This window comes from Hyperolius riggenbachi, chromosome 10 (genome assembly GCF_040937935.1).
Source record: "Hyperolius riggenbachi isolate aHypRig1 chromosome 10, aHypRig1.pri, whole genome shotgun sequence".
NCBI lineage: Eukaryota > Metazoa > Chordata > Amphibia > Anura > Hyperoliidae > Hyperolius > Hyperolius riggenbachi.
Genome location: NC_090655.1, coordinates 80,599,148 through 80,618,381, shown reverse-complemented (window position 1 = coordinate 80,618,381; position 19,234 = coordinate 80,599,148). Strand labels below are relative to the sequence as shown.

Genomic DNA, 19,234 nt, shown 5'->3' with positions numbered 1-19,234 from the left:
CTGTATTGAAATTCTTATGTGACTATGATTGTTGTTTAAATAATTAATTACTCAAACATTCCTTCCTTCGGTTTGCGGCATCGGAGCTGCGATCAGCGCTGCTCGGCTCGGCGGTCTCCAGACGGAATTGCCTCGCTCCCGCACCGGAGCTTCCTTTTAAAGCCACAGAGCGGACCACGTTGAGAACAGACACAGACCCCGCGCGCCGCTGCGCCACACTTGTGCTTCTTCTTCCGCCTCTTTGCGGGGATTTCAGGCGATCGGCGACCCCAAAACCCGGGACCACCCACATATCTACATCTCCGGACTCCCCACCCAAGAACCGAACAGGAATCCCGGAGGAATGCCGCCGCTTTCATGTGGAAATCCCCCGATCCATGGGCGCCCCCTGGCGGTCACAGCGCTAGCGGCGGGGAGACAGCTGTTCGGAGGCAGATTGCGATGGTGAGAGGGGGCAGAGAGGGGAGATCGCTGCTGGGGGTGGACGAGGGGTCTCTGGCAGACACGTGTAATGTTATTTGGGGCCTCCAGGGGGCGGTGATGGGGAGCTATGAGCAGTGTAGTGTGATTGAAGAAGCACAGAGGCTGTCACGTGACCCTGGAGTTGTCGGCAGTCGGCACTGGAGGTTCAGATGCGGCTCCTCACGTGCAGAGGGGAGGGGCTCTGGCACATCCCCCCCCCATGCCTTTTTTACAGCAAAGAAGGCTGCAAGAAGCCACGCCCCCGGCGCCGAAAGCTCCGCCCCCGGCGCCGAGAAGCTCCGCCCCCCAATCTGGAACACTTTGGAGAGGCAGCCCTGACAGGAATTTGGGAGCAGGTGAGAATATGCATCCCCCAAAGCAGCACCCACACTGATCCCCCCCCCAATCACCCTCACTGACCCCTCCTCCCCCCCCCCCCCAGCACCCACAGTAACTTCTCCTTCATCCACACACCCACACTGACCTCTTCCCCCAGCACCCACAGTAACTTCTTCCTCACCCACCCACACTGACCTCTCCCTCCACCAATCAACCCACACTGATTCCCCCCCCAGAACCCACAGTAACTTCTCCCTCATCCCCCCCGCTCCCCACACACTGACCTCTCCCTCCACCAATCACCAACACTGACCCTCCCCCCCCCCCCCCCCCGAACCCACAGTAACTTCTCCCTCATCCACCCCCCACACCCACACTGACCTCACCCTCCACCATTCACCTACACTGACCCATCACCTCTCCCCCCCCGCCACACACACACACACTGACCTCTTCCTCCACCCACCTTAACCTCACCATCACCCACACTGACCTTTCCCTCCCACCAGCACCCACACTGACCTCTCCCTCTCCCACCCCCCACACTAACCTCTCCCACCCCCCACAATCCACACTAACCTATCCCTTCCCTGACTGACAACCACACTGACCTCTCCATTCCCCCACCACTCACACTAACCTCTCCCACCCCCCAGAGCCCACTCTTACTTCTCCCTGACCCGACATTGGGTATCATTCATAAAGCATTTCCGTGTGCGGAAATGCTGAAAAAAGCTGACCTTACTGACCACTTGGCAAAATCTCCTTTCATAAAGGCTCTTTCTGCATGAAAGCTGACATTCCCGTGCAGAGCGATACATTTCCGCCTTGTGCGGTGATTATATAGATTTATCTAGAAAAAGTAACAAAATGTCCATTCATAAACATTAGAGCAAGCGGTATGCGGACGTGGTTTAGCGCTTCCTCTGCAGTAACGATAAGCATGCGGAATGCATGTTAAGTGAATAGGACAGACCTCCCAAGCAGCAGCAGAGAGAGCAGCACACGGAGGGACTCAGGCAGCTTCTCTGTTTCCGCAAGCCTACCGACAGCCTTCTTCGGAAAATCTCTGCACTTGTATCGCAACAGGCAACATTTTTATGAATGACCACCCAGAAGTCTAAAATACCGACAGCTGTGTTTTCCCGCACTGATTCTCATTACCGACAACATTTATGAATGATACCCAATCACATTGATTGAGGAAGTTCCCCCTGTTGGTGTCTTTTGAAGCATGCACTTTACTTAACATTGTTTGTGTCTTGTTACCTCCCTCTTGGCAACCAAACAACAAAAAATCCCCCTCCTCTCTCTTTCTGAGTATACATAAATAATGGACACTATGCTTGTGGCGCATACCACATTTCAAACATTGAATTGGGTAGGACATGTACGCTATGCTTAGTGCCTCTTACCTGATTGGCTGTATCCATATAGCTTTGCATTTACTTATTGTTTGAGTCAAACAGTAATGCCCCTTACTTGGGATGTCTCTGCTCTGCATTTTGTGCCGATTTTCCTGCTGTAATTTCAATATTATTAATTTGTTCATCACTTTATTTACATGTATATTATCCCTTGTGTACCATGATATAACATTGTTTAATCCTTAATATTGAGTGACACTTTGTGAAAAAACAGTTGTTTTTAATTTAGGGACATTGTAATCAGCCCTGGTAACTATTTGCGTTCCAAGCCGGCATAGCACTTCCTGAAGTGACGCATTTCCGTTTGACGGTGACGCACTTCTGGCTGCCGGGCTTGGTTACCCATGTGCGCTTGCCATTGATGGGCATAGACCAGCACACAGCGACATAATGGATGCGCTACAGGAAAGGGAATCACGTGGACTCTTGCGCTCCATGACTCATTTTCAACACCGCTTGGAAGGCGGATATATTTGCGCTCCAGCTGATGACGTTCTTCACTCGGACAGCTTGTCCTATCAGAGCGCTCCATCCACGAAGGTCCCCAGCTCTTAAAGGGATACTTAAGTCAAAAATAAAAAATGATTTTTACTCACCTGGGGCATCCCTCAGCCCCCTGAAACTGTATGGTGCCCTCACAGCCTCGCTCCGATCCACCTGTCCCCACCGGCGGCTACTTCCGGGTTCGGCGACAGCCGCTGACAGGCTGGGAACGCGAGTGATTCTCCGCGTTCCCAGCTGCTATATCCCCCTCTATGTTGCTATAGCGTATAACATATACGCTTTTGCTGCATAGAGGGTGATATAGCGGCTGGGAACGCGGAGAATCACTCGCATTTTTCATTTTTGACTTAAGTATCCCTTGAAGCAACTCCTTTTCTTATGATACACTGCTCCTGAGGAAGTGGTTATCTTTAACCACGACACGTGTGGAGCGTCTGGCCCTCATCTGAATGCTGCTATCAATTCCAGGACCCTCCAGTATCGGTATATGTATGCTACAACCCCATAAATAACTTTTGACTTGCATTACTGATCCCTATATGCACTGTTCATGCACTTTTACCTGAACACTCATGTTCTTTGAGCATTATATCTATCCTTATTTCTTAGCACTTTGGTCACTATAGGGCTTATTACTGTAGCATGTCATTTTCAGGTCTTGACCGGGGTCTGGGATTGCCTTACATTGGGCTCAAACATTGAACCCAATTTTTGACAATTTAAGCAGTTACAGGGCTGATTGTTTACATAGGTGGTGAGACACTTCTTATTGATCATTGGTCCGCAATTGATGTATTGTGGTGAGTTGCTGCTTGTTAGCTGTAACTTTTTTAATTATTTTATGTGTTCTTTGCATGGTGTCCAATAAAGATTGTTTACATTTGGAATGGTGGTGCAGCCTGTATTTCCAAGACCTCTTTTTTCTTTTTTATGGTTAAGGTATGATGCTTTTTGTCCTGGTAGCTGCACACCAGTACTATTGAGGAGTGCAGATTATTTCTATTGCATATCAATCCCAGTCACACAGTGACCAATTGGGCAAAGTTTGAGAACCCTTCCATTAACAGTGTAAGAATGGCTGCAGTTTACATTTTCCCAGTGAATGTTGTATTTATCTCCGCCCACTTTTTGGTTATGAGGATAAAAAGTATCCTATATGTTATTTCAGGTAATGTACTATGTGTGTGCCAAATTTCATTCAAATTCCTTTAGCCATTTTTGCGTGATCAAGTAACAAACATCCGCACTTCCCCTTTTATAATATTAGTAGGATATGCTGCATTTTCTATATGAACTGCATTTTCTATATGGGCTAATGTGCTTCATTTTCTGTATGGGCTAATGTGCTGCAATTCATTTATAGGCTGATGTTTCTATATGGATTAACCTGCTTATTTTCTATATGGGCTAACATGCTGCATTTTATTAATGGACTGCATATTGTATATGGGCCAATGTGCTGCATTTTATATATGGACTGCATTTTCTACATGGGCTAACATGCTGCATTTTCTATATGGGCTAAAGTGCTGCATTTTCGACATGGGCTAACGTGCTGCATTTTATTAATGGACTGCATTTTCTACATCGGCTAACAAGCTGCATTTTCTATATGGGCTAAACGTGCTGCATTTTCCATATGGGCCAATGTGATGCATTTTATATATGGACTGCATTCGGAGCAGTGCTTTTCAGCGCTGCTAGATTTGAGCGCAGCCGGCGCCACCATAGACTATTATAGGAATCACATCACACAGCGCTCAGTGAGTAACGTTGGGGCCGTCAAAAGACGGAGCTGAAGTTGCTTAAAAAACACAAGAATTCGGCCTCCAGCAATCGCTGGAAGCCAAATTATATCATCCCCCCCCCCCCCCCCCATCCATGGTGGCCTGGAGGGGGAATAGTAATTAACATGGCCCGGACTTGTGCAGAAGCAGGATCAGCCATGTACTGGCTGTGTCCTGCGCCCAAGTCTACCGGCGCAGATTTCACATGTATGCACTGCATTTTCTATACTGGCTAACGTGCTGCATTTTCTGATATGTTATTTCAATAAAACTCTACCCGACCGGTTTCACTGTTAAGTTTCATCAGGGGCTAAAAGAGCAAAAGGCTGAAACGGCATATTTATACCTTCTAAAACTCATGCCGGTCGGGTGAGGCGGACATTTGGCTGAACGGCGTCCTGTGAGTTTATATGCTGTATATCGTTTTGGGTCCCTGTCACAAGGTCCCTGATGTGAGTGATTGTTCATTAATGTTTTTTATTGGGAGTTTTATTGAAATAAATGCTTTTAAGAGAGATACGCTTAGATGAGTTCTCATATATTCTTTGCATGCAACCACCGTGGGTACTACTATTTGAGTGAGCGTGGACATCTTAGCCCAGTAATTAGAAGACCAGCTGGGAAGATACTGGCCGCTGGTCCTATGATGCCCTGTTTCAGACCCTGTAATTAAGGTCTGATAGAATCTGGTAAGCGCACTTGTTTTGTGGTGCAATATTGGTGGAGGAATTTGAGACTAGCGCCGAAGTTATACATCTTATTTATTGGAAGGACACAGAACTGGAGTGTTTTGAACTGTGGCAGCTTATCTCAATGAGAATTTTCTAACTGTTCAGAGTTTATTTATATGATTGCGCTGATATAGTTTATATATTCCTAAATTACCACCTTGAACTAATGTTTTTATGTTAATGGAGTAATTCATATTTTAATATAAATCAACATTTATAACGGTATTTAACAGTATTTATAAATTAAATGTACTGTTTCCATAACTCCACAGGCCTTTGTCGAATAAGTTCTGGATCGGTGGGATCAAGGAGGATTGAGAAGACTCTGAACTCTCCAGAGGCTTCCCACTACTGAGGTAAGTATTCAATTATCTTTTTTCGCTTCAGGTACCCTTGAAAGGATACATGAGGTGACATGATGAGATACAGTGACTTGCAAAAGTATTTGCCCCCCTTGAAGTTTTCCACATTTTGTCACATTACTGCCAGAAACATGAATCAATTTTATTGGAATTTCACATGAAAGACCAATACAAAGTACTGTACACGTGAGAAGTGGGATGAAAATCCTATATGATTCCAAACATTTTTTACAAAACAATAACTGCAAAGTGGGGTGTGGGCGTAATTATTCAGCCCCTTTTGGTCTGAGTGCAGTCAGTTGCCCATAGACATTGCCTGATGAGTGCTAATGACTAAATAGAGTGCACCTGTGTGTAATCTAATGTCAGTGCAAATACAGCTGCGCTGTGACGGCCTCAGGGGTTGTCTAAGAGAATCTTGGGAGCAACAACACCATGAAGTCCAAAGAACACACCAGACAGGTCAGGGATAATAACCTTATTGAGGTTATTGAGAAATTTAAAGCAGGCTTAGGCTACAAAATGATTACCAAAGCCTTGAACATCCCACGGAGCACTGTTCAAGCGATCATTCAGAAATGGAAGGAGTATGGCACAACTGTAAACCTACCAAGACAAGGCCGTCCACCTAAACTCACAGGCCAAACAAGGAGAGCGCTGATCAGAAATGCAATCAAGAGGCCCATGGTGACTCTGGACGAGCTGCAGAGATCTACAGCTCAGGTGGGGGAATCTGTCCATAGGTTCACCTTCCAGCAGGACAACGACCCTAAACTTAAAGCCAGGGCAACAATGGAATGGTTTAAAACAAAACATATCCATGTGTTAGAATGGCCCAGCCAAAGTCCAGATCTAAATCCAATCGAGAATCTGTAGCAAGATCTGAAAACTGCTGTTCACAAACGCTGTCCATCTAATCTGACTGAGCTGGAGCTGTTTTGCAAAGAAGAATGGGCAAGGATTTCAGTCTCTAGATGTGCAAAGCTGGTAGAGACATACCCTAAAAGACTGGCAGCTGTAATTGCAGCAAAAGGTGGTTCTACAAAGTATTGACTCAGGGGGCTGAATAATTATGCACACCCCACTTTTCAGTTATTTATTTGTAAAAAATGTTTGGAATCATGTATGATTTTCGTTCCACTTCTCACGTGTACACCACTTTGTAATGGTCTTTTATGTGGAATTCCAATAAAATTGATTCATGTTTGTGGCAGTAATGTGACAAAATGTGGAAAACTTCAAGGGGGCCAAATACTTTTGCAAGCCACTGTAGACATGTCTATGTACAGCGCCAAATATACAAATAACTATGCTGTGTTCCTTTTTTTCTTTCCCTGCCTGAAAGAGTTAAACATCAGGAATGCAAGTGACTGGCTTGGGACTGGATGGGACCACAGCGTAACCCTCAGTGATAAGGAATTACAGCCATAATACAGAAAATGGCTTCTGAGAGCAGAAAATAGATTAAAAAGGGTCAACAGTTCATAGACTTTAGCTCTGGCATACTTCAATGAAGGGTTATTGAGCAGAGACAATGAAACAGTAAAAACTTAAAAAGTAGATTTAAATATAAAATAAAACTTCTGCCGCTGAGGGAGTCATCAGATACTCACTTTGCCCATGCGCTGCAGCTACAAACTTCTTCCTGTTCTTGTGTTCCATCTCACATTAAGAGTGCTTCCTAGGGGACGCTCTTGCTGTGAGATGGAACACAAGAACAGGAAGAAGATTGTAGCTGCAGCGCATGGAGCATGGCCGAAGTGAGTATCTAATGACTGCTGAGCAGCTGCTGCTGCTTCCCCACTGATCCTGACTACCTATACAGCGGCATCTAATACTGACTATCTATACAGAGGCATCTAGTACTATCTATACTGAGGCATCTAATCCTGACTATTTATACAGAGGCATCTAATCCTGACTATCTATACCACGTGTCAAACTCTGGCCCGTGGGCCAAATTTGGCCCGCAGCGCCAGAAAACTTGGCCCGCAAGTGCTTTCCTGATTTTACATTGATTTTGGCCCGTGGCCATGCTCCCGGCTCCGCCCCCTCCCACAGTAAGTTTGCGCTGCCCTCCTTCCTTGTATGAGTGATAGGGCGTGATTACGCTCAAACACTCGCTTGCTCCACCTAACTAATGACATGAGGGGTTTTACTTCCTGGCTGCCGCTCCATTACCTCCTGGAGTCGGAGACCCGTCCTGCACAGAAGTCCATTCCCCTGATGCTCTTCACATGCCTAGCGCCATGGCATGCAGCAGTGATGTGAACACAGCAGGGCGGCTCCCCCAGTAACATCGCGTATACAGGAAATACTTCCTGTATACGCGCCTTCTGTGTCGGAGCCGCTCTGCTGTGTTCACATCACTGCTGCATGCCATGGCGCTGGGCATGCGAAGAGCATCAGGGGAGTAGACTTCTGTGCAGGACGGGCCGCCGACTCCAGGAGGTAATGGAGCGGCGGCCAGGGAAAAAGGGGTGGCAGGCTGGCTACCTACAGGGGACAGCTACCTATCTAATCTATACTGGGGGACAGCTACCTAATCTATACAGGGGGAAAGCTACCTATCTAATCTATACTGGGGGACAGCTACCTATCTAATCTATACTGTGTACAGCTGCCTATCTATCTAATCTATACAGGGACAGCTACCTATCTAATCTATACTGGGGGACAGCTACCTAATCTATACAGGGGGAAAGCTACCTATGTAATCTATACTTGGGGACAGCTACCTATCTAATCTATACTGTGTACAGCTGCCTATCTATCTAATCTATACAGGGGACAGCTACCTATCTATCTAATCTATACAGGGGACAGCTACCTATCTAATCTATACTGGGGGACAGCTGCCTATCTATCTAATCTATACAGGGGACAGCTACCTATCTAATCTATACTGGGGACAGCTACCTATCTAATCTATACAGGGGACAGCTACCTATCTAACCTATACAGGGGACAGCTACCTATCTAATCTATGCTGGGGGACAGCTGCCTATCTATCTAATCTATACAGGGGACAGCTACCTATCTAATCTATACTGGGGACAGCTACCTATCTAATCTATACAGGGGACAGCTACCTATCTAACCTATACAGGGGACATCTACCTATCTAATCTATACAGGGGACAGCTACCTATCTAATCTATACTGGGGACAGCTACCTATCTAATCTATACTGGGGACAGCTACCTATCTAATCTATACAGGGGACAGCTACCTATCTAATCTATACAGGGGAGAGCTGCCTATCTAATCTATACAGGGGACAGCTGCATATCTAATCTATACAGGGGACAGCTGCCTATCTAATCTATACTGGGGGGCAGCTACCTAGCTAATCTATACTGGGGGACAGCTACCTATCTATCTAATCTATACAGGGGACAGCTACCTATCTAATCTATGCTGGGGGACAGCTGCCTATCTATCTAATCTATACAGGGGACAGCTACCTATCTAATCTATACTGGGGACAGCTACCTATCTAATCTATACAGGGGACAGCTACCTATCTAACCTATACAGGGGACATCTACCTATCTAATCTATACAGGGGACAGCTACCTATCTAATCTATACTGGGGACAGCTACCTATCTAATCTATACTGGGGACAGCTACCTATCTAATCTATACAGGGGACAGCTACCTATCTAATCTATACAGGGGAGAGCTGCCTATCTAATCTATACTAGGGGACAGCTACCTAGCTAATTTATACTGGGGACAGCTACCTATCTAATCTATAAAGGGGACAGCTGCCTATCTAATCTATACAGGGGACAGCTACCTATCTTATCTACTGGGGATAGCTACCTATCTAATCTATACAGGGGTCACCTGCCTATCTAATCTATACAGGGGACAGCTGCCTATCTAATCTATAAAGGGGACAGCTGCCTATCTAATCTATACTGGGGACAGCTGCCTATCTAATCTATACTGGGGACAGCTACCTATCTAATCTATACAGGGGGAAAGCTACCTATGTAATCTATACTTGGGGACAGCTACCTATCTAATCTATACTGTGTACAGCTGCCTATCTATCTAATCTATACAGGGGACAGCTACCTATCTAACCTATACAGGGGACAGCTACCTATCTAACCTATACAGGGGACAGCTACCTATCTAATCTATACAGGGGACAGCTACCTATCTAATCTATACTGGGGACAGCTACCTATCTAATCTATACTGGGGACAGCTACCTATCTAATCTATACAGGGGACAGCTACCTATCTAATCTATACAGGGGAGAGCTGCCTATCTAATGTATACAGGGGACAGCTGCATATCTAATCTATACTAGGGGACAGCTACCTAGCTAATTTATACTGGGGACAGCTACCTATCTAATCTATAAAGGGGACAGCTGCCTATCTAATCTATACAGGGGACAGCTACCTATCTTATCTACTGGGGACAGCTACCTATCTAATCTATACAGGGGTCACCTTCCTATCTAATCTATACAGGGGACAGCTACCTGTCTAATCTATACTGGGGACAGCTGCCTATCTAATCTATAAAGGGGACAGCTGCCTATCTAATCTACACTGGGGACAGCTACCTATCTAATCTATACTGGGGACAGCTACCTATCTAATCTATACAGGGGATAGCTACCTATCTAATCTATACTGGGGACAGCTACCTATCTAATCTAAACAGGGGACAGCTACCTATCTAATCTATAAAGGGGACAGCTACCTATCTAATCTATACTGGGGACAGCTACCTATCTAATCTATACTGGGGACAGCTACCTATCTAATCTATACAGGGGACAGCTACCTATCTAATCTATACTGGGGACAGCTGCCTATCTAATCTATACAGGGGGCAGCTACCTATCTAATCTATACAGGGGACAGCTGCCTATCTAATCTATACTGGGGACTGCTACCTATCTAATCTATACAGGAGACAGCTGCCTATCTAATCTATAAAGGGGACAGCTGCCTATCTAATCTATACTAGGGACAGCTACCTATCTAATATATACAGGGGACAGCTACCTATCTAATCTATACTGGGGACAGCTACCTATCTAATCTATACAGGGGACAGCTACCTATCTAATCTATACTGGGGACAGCTACCTATCTAATCTATACTGGGGACAGCTACCTATCTAATCTATACAGGGGGCAGCTACCTATCTAATCTATACTGGGGACAGCTACCTATCTAATCTATACAGGGGAGAGCTACCTATCTAATCTATACCGGGGAGAGCTGCCTATCTAATCTATACAGGGGACACCTGCCTATCTAATCTATACAGGGGACAGCTGCCTATCTAATCTATACAGGGGACAGCTGCCTATCTAATCTATACAGGGGACACCTGCCTATCTAATCTATACAGGGGACTCCTGCCTATCTAATCTATACAGGGGACACCTGCCTATCTAATCTATAGAGGGGACAGCTGCCTAGCTAATCTATACTGGGACAGCTACCTATCTAATCTATACTGGGGACTCCTGCCTATCTAATCTATACAGGGGACTCCTGCCTATCTAATCTATACAGGGGACAGCTGCCTATCTAATCTATAAAGCGGACAGCTGCCTATTTAATCTATACTGGGGACAGCTACCTATCTAATCTATACTGGGGACAGCTACCTATCTAATCTATACTGGGGACAGCTACCTATCTAATCTATACAGGGGATAGCTACCTATCTAATCTATACTGGGGACAGCTACCTATCTAATCTATACAGGGGACAGCTACCTATCTAATCTATAAAGGGGACAGCTACCTATCTAATCTATACTGGGGGCAGCTACCTATCTAATCTATACTGGGGACAGCTACCTATCTAATCTATACAGGGGATAGCTACCTATCTAATCTATACTGGGGACAGCTACCTATCTAATCTATACAGGGGACAGCTACCTATCTAATCTATAAAGGGGACAGCTACCTATCTAATCTATACTGGGGGCAGCTACCTATCTAATCTATACTGGGGACAGCTGCCTATCTAATCTATACAGGGGGCAGCTACCTATCTAATCTATACCTGGGGACAGCTACCTATCTAATCTATACAGGGGACAGCTGCCTATCTAATCTATACTGGGGACAGCTACCTATCTAATCTATACTGGGAACAGCTACCTATCTACTCTATACAAGGGACAGCTACCTATCTAATCTATACAGGGGACAGCTGCCTATCTAATCTATACAGGGGACAGCTGCCTATCTAATCTATAAAGGGGACAGCTGCCTATCTAATCTATGCTGGGGACAGCTACCTATCTAATCTATACAGGGGACAGCTACCTATCTAATCTATACTGGGGACAGCTACCTATCTAATCTATACAGGGGACAGCTACCTATCTAATCTATACAGGGGACAGCTACCTATCTAATCTATACAGGGGGCAGCTACCTATCTAATCTATACTGGGGACAGCTACCTATCTAATCTATACTGGGGACAGCTACCTATCTAATCTATACAGGGGACAGCTACCTATCTAATCTATACTGGGGGACAGCTACCTATCTAATCTATACAGGGGACAGCTGCCTATCTAATCTATACAGGGGACAGCTGCCTATCTAATCTATACAGGGGACAGCTGCCTATCTAATCTATACTGGGAGGCAGCTACCTAGCTAATCTATACTGGGGACAGCTACCTATCTAGTCTATACAGGGGACAGCTGCCTATCTAATGTATACAGGGGACAGCTGCCTATCTAATCTATACTGGAGGACAGCTACCTAGCTAATCTATACTGGGGACAGCTACCTATCTAGTCTATACAGGGGACAGCTACCTATCTAACCTATACTGGGGACAGCTACCTATCTAACCTATACAGAGGGCAGCTACCTATCTAACCTATACAGAGGTCAGCTACCTATCTAATCTATACAGGGGACAGCTACCTATCTAATCTATACTGGGGACAGCTACCTAGCTAACCTATACTGGGAAAACCTACCTAGCTAATCTATACTGGACGCACCTACCTAGCTAATCTATACTGGGGAAACCTACCTAGCTAATCTATACTGGAGGTACCTACCTACCTAGCTAATCTGTATTGGGGACAACTACCTAGCTATCCTATACTGGGTGCACCTATGCTGGTCTACTTATACTGGGCCACCTACCTGACTAACCCATACTGGGGGCACCTACTTAGCTAACCTATACTGGGGGCACCTATGCCTTACTAACCTATACGGGTTGCACCTACCTAGCTAAACTATACTGGATGCACCTATGTCTACCTGAACTGGGAGTACTTACCTGGCTAACCTATACATGGGGCACCTATGCCTGAATAAACTATACTGGGGGCACCTATACCTGGCTTCCTATACACTCCAGCTGTACCTGGCTACCTACTTATACTGAGGGTGTTTTTTTTTTCTTATTGTCTCACCATAGCTATAACATGCGGTACACTGTCAGGTCTGTGCGATCATTCCAAATGGAAAAGGGGGGGGGGGGGTTTAAATATGACTGTTGGCCCTCGACCTGGTCTAAGTTTTAAATTTCCGCCCTCCGTCTATTTGAGTTTGACACCCCTGATCTATACAGAGGCATCTAATCCTGACTATCTATACAGAGGCATCTAATCCTGACTTTCTATACAGAGGCATCTAATCCTGACTTTCTATACAGAGGCATCTAATCCTGGCTACCTATACAGAGGCATCTAATACTGATTATCTAAACAGAGGCATCTAATCTTGGCTACCTATATAGAGGCATCTAATCCGGACTATCTATACAGAGGCATCTAACCCGGACTATCTATACAGAGGCATCTAATCCTGACTTTCTATACAGAGGCATCTAATCCTGACTTTCTATACAGAGGCATCTAATACTGACTTTCTATACGGAGGCATCTAATCCTGACTAGCTATACAGAGGAATCTAATCCGGACTATCTATACAGAGGCATCTAATCCTGGCTACCTATACTGAGGCATCTAATACTGATTATCTAAACAGAGGCATCTAATCTTGGCTACCTATATAGAGGCATCTAATCCGGACTATCTATACAGAGGCATCTAACCCGGACTATCTATACAGAGGCATCTAATCCTGACTTTCTATACAGAGGCATCTAATCCTGACTTTCTATACAGAGGCATCTAATACTGACTTTCTATACAGAGGCATCTAATCCTGACTATCTATACAGAGGCATCTAATTCTGACTATCTACTGTATACTGAGGCATCTAATCCTGACTATCTATACAGAGGTATCTAACCCGGACTACCTATACAGAGGCATCTAACCTGGACTACCTATACAGAGGCATCTGATCCTGACTACCTATACAGAGGCATCTAATCCTGGCTACCTATACAGAGGCATCTAATCCTGGCTACCTATACAGCGGCATCTAATCCGGACTACCTATACAGAGGCATCTAATCCGGACAATCTATACAGAGGCATCTAATTCTGACTATCAATACAGAGGCATCTAATCCTGACTACCTATACAGAGCCATCTAATCCTGGCTACCTATACAGAGCCATCTAATCCGGATTATGTATACAGAGGCATCTAATCCTGACTACCTATACAGAGGCATCTAATCCTGGCTACCTATACAGAGGCATCTAATCCGGACTATCTATACATAGGCATCTAATCCTTACTACCTATACAGAGGCATCAAATCCTGACTACCTATACAGAGGCATCAAATCCTGACTACCTATACAGAGGCATCAAATCCTGACTACCTATACAGAGGCATCAAATCCTGACTACCTATACAGAGGCATCAAATCCCGACTACCTATACAGAGGCATCAAATCCTGACTACCTATACAGAGGCATCAAATCCTGACTACCTATACAGAGGCATCAAATCCTGACTACCTATACAGAGGCATCAAATCCTGACTACCTATACAGAGGCATCTAATCCTGACTACCTATACAGAGGCATCTAATCCTGACTACCTATACAGAGCCATCTAATCCAGACTATCTATACGACTCTGAGCTGAAGCCCTGTGTTATGGATTTAGCAGCATCTTGAGACCAGATAGGAAGTGGTTGTCCAGCGGATGGGTGAGAGACTTCTGCTGTACAACGGTAGCTTTGTTTGTCTCTGGGCCACAATGTCTTGTGTTTATACATGCTGCATCGCTTGCTTTTATACACGCTTCATGGTGGCATATTCCATACTCAAGAGTTCTAACTGATTCAACAACTGCGATTGAGTTGTGATCTGGACACTCTGCTGGAATAGTGCGGACACTGCCGGAATTATTGCAATGGCAATTGTTTGAGGAATGAGAGCATCAGTTTAAGGCGCCAAGCATCATTGCTTTTCCAACATGAATTGTGCTTGATGCTATTACCAAATTAATATCTGGGAATTGCAACCAGGGATACCTGCTCTCTGAACTGTTGCTCATAGCTAGTAGGTGTAGTCCAGCGGACCATTCCTGGCAGGTAGTTGTAGATGGTGTGTGAATGGCATTACAGCATGGGCCGACCATATTGTTTTTAATATTTTGACAAATCTGTCAAATATTTTACTAGATATTCGTCTGACTATGCACTTGAACTTTTTCTAATGCACTAATAAAGTGACAACACAGTGGGTTTGTTGGACATATATATATATATATATATATATATATAGAGGCATCTAATCCTGGCTACCTATACAGAGGCATCTAATCCTGACTATCTATACAGAAGCATCTAATCCTGACTATATATATATATATATATATATATATATATATATATATATATATATATATATATAGAGGCATCTAATCCTGGCTACCTATACAGAGGCATCTAATCCAGACTATCTATACAGAGGCATCTAATCCTGACTACCTATACAGAGGCATCTAATCCTGGCTAGCTATACAGAGGCATCTAATCCTGACTATCTATACAGAGGTATCTAATCCTGGCTACCTATACAGAGGCATCTAATCCTAACTATCTATACAGAGGTATCTAATCCTGGCTACCTATACAGAGGTATCTAATCCTGGCTACCTATACAGAGGCATCTAATCCTGGCTACCTATACAGAGGCATCTAATCCGGACTATCTATACAGAGGCATCTAATTCTGACTATCAATACAGAGGTATCTAATCCTGACTACCTATACAGAGCCATCTAATCCTGGCTACATATACAGAGCCATCTAATCCGGACTATGTATACAGAGGCATCTAATCCTGACTACCTATACAGAGGCATCTAATCCGGACTATCTATACAGAGGCATCTAATCCTGACTACCTATACAGAGGCATCAAATCCTGACTACCTATACAGAGGCATCAAATCCTGACTACCTATACAGAGGCATCTAATCCAGACTACCTATACAGAGCCATCTAATCCAGACTATCTATACGGCTCTGAGCTGAAGCCCTGTGTTATGGATTTAGCAGCATCTTGAGACCAGATAGGAAGTGGTTGTCCAGCGGATGGGTGAGAGACTTCTGCTGTACAACGGTAGCTTTGTTTGTCTCTGGGCCGCAATGTCTTGTGCTTACATATGCTGCATCGCTTGCTTTTGTACACGCTTCATGGTGGCATATTCCATACTCAGTTCTAACTGATTCAACAACTGCGATTGAGTTGTGATCTGGACACTCTGCTGGAATAGTGCGGACACTGCCGGAATTATTGCAATGGCAATTATTTAAGGAATGAGAGCATCAGTTTAAGGCGCCAAGCATCATTGCTTTTCCAACATGAATTGTGCTTGATGCTATTACCAAATTAATATCTGGGAATTGCAACCAGGGATACCTGCTCTCTGAACTGTTGCTCATAGCTAGTAGGTGTAGTCCAGCGGACCATTCCTGGCAGGTAGTTGTAGATGGTGTGTGAATAGCATTACAGCATGGGCCGACCATATTGTTTTTAATATTTTGACAAATCTGTCAGATATTTTACTAGATGTTCGTCTGACTATGCACTTGTCACTTTATTAGTCCATTAGAAAAAGTGACAACACAGTGGGTTTGTTGGACATACACGCTCATTAGAGTGTTATTTTTTCCCCTTACCTTTTTCAATTACCTATACAGAAGCATCTAATCCTAGCTACCTATACAGAGGCATCTAATCTGGGCTATTTGTACAGAAGCATCTAATCCTGGCTACTTATACAGAGCCATCTAATCCTTGCTACCTATACAGAGCCATCTAATCCTTGCTACCTATACAGAGCCATCTAATCCTGGCTACCTATACAGAGGCATCTAATCCAGACTATCTATACAGAGGCATCTAATCCTGACTATATATATATATATATAGAGGCATCTAATCCTGGCTACCTATACAGAGGCATCTAATCCTGACTATACAGAGGCATCTAATCCTGGCTACCTATACAGAGACATCTAATCCATACTATCTATACAGAGGCATCTAATCCTGACTACCTATACAGAGGCATCTAATCCTGACTACCTATACAGAAGCATCTAATCCTGACTATCTATACAGTGTTATCTAACCCTGGCTACCTATACAGATACATCTAATCCATACTATCTATACAGAGGCATCTAATCCTGGCTACCTATACAGAGGCATCTAATCCTGGCTACCTATACAGAGGCACCTAATCCTGACTATCTATACAGAGGCATCTAATCCTAGCTCCCTATACAGAGGCATCTAATCCGGACTCCCTATACAGAGGCATGTAATCCTAGCTCCCTATACAGAGGCATCTAATCTCGGCTACCTATACAGAAGCATCTAATCCTGACTATCTATACAGAGGCATCTAATCCTGACTATCTATACAGAGGCATCTAATCCTGACTATCTATACAGAGGCATCTAATCCTGACTATCTATACAGAGGCATCTAATCCTGGCTACCTATACGGAGGCATCTAATCCTGGCTACCTATACAGAGGCACCTAATCCTGACTATCTATACAGAGGCATCTAATCCTAGCTCCCTATACAGAGGCATCTAATCCTTGCTACCTATACAGAGGCATCTAATCCTGACTACCTATACAGAGCCATCTAATCCTGGCTACCTATACAGAGGCATCTAATCCAGACTATCTATACAGAGGCAGAGGACTATCTATACAGAGCGGTTGTCCAGCGGAAGGGTGAGCGACGTCTGCTTTACAACAGTAGCTTCATTTGTCTCTGGGCCGCAATGTCTTGTGCTTACACATGCTGCATCGCTTGCTTTTGTACACGCTTCATGGTGGCATATTCCATACTCATTTCTAACTGATTCAACAACTTGAGTTGTGATCTGGACACCACAAGTTTTCGCACCGGGTGCCACCAACCCTAGTAACGCCTCTGATACCAGGCATGGGCAAACTTGGCCCTCCAGCTGTTAAGGGAACTTCAAATCCCACAATGCATTGCAGAAGTGTGACAGCCACAGTCATGACTCATAAAGGCAAATGCATTGTGGGACTTGTAGTTCCTTAACAGCTGGAGGGTCAAGTTTGCCAATGCCTGATCTATACAGAGGCATCTAATCCTGACTATATATACTGAGGTACCTATTGCTAACTATCTATACAGAAGCATCTAATCCTGGCTACCTGTGCAGAGGCATCTAATCTGGGCTATCTGTACAGAGGCATCTAATCCTGGCTACCTATAAAGAGGAATCTAATCCTGGCTACCTATAAAGAGGAATCTAATCCTGGCTACCTATAAAGAGGAATCTAATCCTGACTATCTATACAGAGGCATCTAATCCTGACTATACAGAGGTATCTAATCCTGGCTACCTATACAGAGACATCTAATCCGGACTATCTATACAGAGGCATCTAATCCTTATCCTGGCTACCTATACAGAGACATCTAATCCGGACTATCTATACAGAGGCATCTAATCCTTATCCTGGCTACCTATACAGAGTCATCTAATCCAGACTATCTATACAGAGGCATCTAATCCTGACTATCTATACAGAGCAATTGTAGTAGGGGTGGATGAACACCCTGTAGAAAAAGTCACAGGAGACAAAAAACGGGAGCCCAGTAGTGCAATATGTCAATGACCACAATAAAAGAAAATAAATTAAAAGCACTACTCACAAAGGGAGGTTGCTTGGGGCAACCAACCACAGGAAGCAGGTGGAGACAATAAACCCGACTCCACTCGGGGTGGTCCTAGCCAGAACCGGAAGGATGGTCGCTCTCTTAGTGGAAAAAAGGGGACAGAGTCCACTGTGGGGACTCCACTGGTGGTCTGCCACCTCCCCTCGGACAGGATGTGTTCGGGGGTATACTTAGCACGTAAAAGGGAAAGAGGCGCCCTGATGTAATAAAAGCATCTAAAATCAGCTTAAAATCGAAAAGTGATATGAGGTAGCTTACCTCAATGACGAAACCTCTGTAGTTAATACAAGGGATTTTTATTAGCACAGGCAACGCGTTTCGCGGGTCTCAGCCCGCTTCATCAGGCCAGTAAAAGTGCCAAATAGAAAAGATCATCTAGCATAGGGAGCCTCTGGGAGAGGCTCCCTATGCTAGATGATCTTTTCTATTTGGCACTTTTAAGCTGATTTTAGATGCTTTTATTAC

General features: G+C 44.6%; 1 protein-coding gene across 2 annotated transcripts in view; it reads left to right on the top strand.

Annotated features, from left to right (window-relative positions):
* Positions 1-19,234, top strand: part of LOC137533986 (nuclear distribution protein nudE-like 1-B) — a 115,421-nt gene that overhangs the window by 29,709 nt on the left and 66,478 nt on the right. For both annotated transcript variants that reach the window (XM_068255313.1, XM_068255312.1), the window contains exon 3: positions 5,523-5,606. The gene's annotated coding sequence lies outside the window, so the exon portion shown is untranslated. The remainder of the gene's footprint in view (positions 1-5,522; positions 5,607-19,234) is intronic.